The sequence below is a fragment of the Microtus pennsylvanicus genome, chromosome 1 (genome assembly GCF_037038515.1).
Source record: "Microtus pennsylvanicus isolate mMicPen1 chromosome 1, mMicPen1.hap1, whole genome shotgun sequence".
NCBI classification, from domain to species: domain Eukaryota; kingdom Metazoa; phylum Chordata; class Mammalia; order Rodentia; family Cricetidae; genus Microtus; species Microtus pennsylvanicus.
In genome coordinates, this window is record NC_134579.1 from 147,218,394 (window position 1) to 147,220,525 (window position 2,132).

The following is a 2,132-nucleotide window of genomic DNA, read 5'->3' on the forward strand; positions in this document are numbered from 1 at the left end:
ATAGGCTTAATGACCTTAGTTTATTGCTACAGTCCACAAATGAGTGACTACATATCATATTCATCTTTTTGAGTGGGTAATCTCACTCAGGATAGTGTTTTCTATTTCCATCCATTTGAATGCAAAATTCAAGATGTCATTGTTTTTTACTTCTGAGTAGTACTCTAATGTGTATATATTCTACACTTTCTTTATCCATTCTTCCATTGAGGGGCACCTAGGTTGTTTCCAGGTTCTGACTATTACAAACAATGCTGCTATGAACATACTTGAACAAATGCTTTTGTAATATGATTGGGCATCATTTGGGTATATTCCCAAGAGTGGTATTGCTGGGTCCAGGGGTAGGTTGATCCCGAATTTCCTGAGAAACCGGCACACTGATTTCCAAAGTGGTTGCACAAGTTTGCATTCCCACCAGCAATGGATGAGTGTACCCCTTACTCCACATCCTCTCCAGCAAAGGCTATCATTGGTGTTTTTGTATTTAGCCATTCTGAAAGGTGTAAGATGGTATCTCAAAGTTGTTTTGATTTGCATTTCCCTAATAGCTAAGGAAGTTGAACATGACCTTAAGTGTTTCTTGTCCATTTGAACTTCTTCTGTTGAGAATTCTCTGTTCAGCTCAGTGCCCCATTTTTTAAATTGGGTTAATTAGCATTTTAACATCTAGTTTCTTGAGTTCTTTATATATTTTGGAGATATGACCTTTGTCTGATGCAGGGTTGGTGAAGATCTTCTCCCATTCAGTAGGATGCCTTTTTGTCTTAATGACAGTGTCCTTTTTTTTCACAGAAGCTTCTCAGTTTTAGGAGGTCCCATTTATTCAATGTTGCCCTTAATGTCTGTGCTGCTGGGGTTATACATAGGAAGCGATCTCCTGTGCCCATCTGTTGTAGGGTACTTCCCACTTTCTCTTCTATCAGGTTCAATGTGTTTGGACTGATATTGAGGTCTTTAATCCATTTGGACTTGAGTTTTGTGCATGGTGATAGTTTTGGATCTATTTTCATTCTTTTACAGGATGACATTCAGTTATACCAGCACCATTTGTTGAAGATGCTTTCTGTCTTCCATTGTATACTTTTAGCTCCTTTGTTGAAAATCAGCTGTTCATAAGTTTGTGGGTTAATATCTGGGTCTTCTATTCGATTCCATTGGTCGACTTCTCTGATTCTATGCCAATACCAAGCTGTTTTTATTACTGTAGCTCTGTAATAGAGTTTGAAGTCAGGGATGGTAATGCCTCCGGAAGAACTTATATTGTATATGATTGTTTTGGCTATCCTGGGTTTTTTGTTTTTCCATATAAAGTTGATTATTGTTCTCTCAAGGTTTGTTAAGAATTTTGTTGGGATTTTAATGGGGATTGCATTGAATTTTTATTTATTTATTTATTTCTTAAAGATTTCTGTCTCTTTCCCGCCACCGCCTCCCATTTCCCTCTCCCTCCCCCAATCAAGTACCCTCCCTTGTCAGCCCAAAGAGCAATCAGGGTTTCCTGCCCTGTGGAAAGTCCAAGGACCACCCACCTCCATCCAGGTCTAGTAAGGTGAGCATCCAAACTGCCTAGGCTCCCACAAAGCCAGTATGTGCAGTGGGATCAAAAACCCATTGCCATTGATCTTGAGTTCTCAGTAGTCCTCATTGTCCGCTATGTTCAGCTAGTCCGGTTTTATCCCAGGCTTTTACAGACCCAAGCCAGCTGGCCTTGGTGAGTTCCCGATAGAACATCCCCATTGTCTCAGTGTGTGGGTGCACCCCTCTCGGTCCTGAGTTCCTTGCTCGTGCTCTCTCTCTTTCTGCTCCTGATTTGGACCATGAGATTTCTGTTCGGTGCTCCAATGTGGGTCTCTGTCTCTGTCTCTGTCTCCTTTCATTGCCTGATGAAGGTTAATATTCAGGAGGATGCCTATATGTATTTCTTTGGGTTCTTCTTATTTAGCTTCTCTAGGATCACTAATTTTAGGCTCAATGTCCTTTATTTATGGCTAGAAACCAAATATGAGTGAGTACATCCCATGTTCCTCTTTTTGGGTTTGGCTTATCTCACTCAGGATAGTGTTTTCTATTTCCATTCTTTTGCATGCAAAATTCAAGAACTCCTTGTTTTTTTACTGCTGAGTAGTACT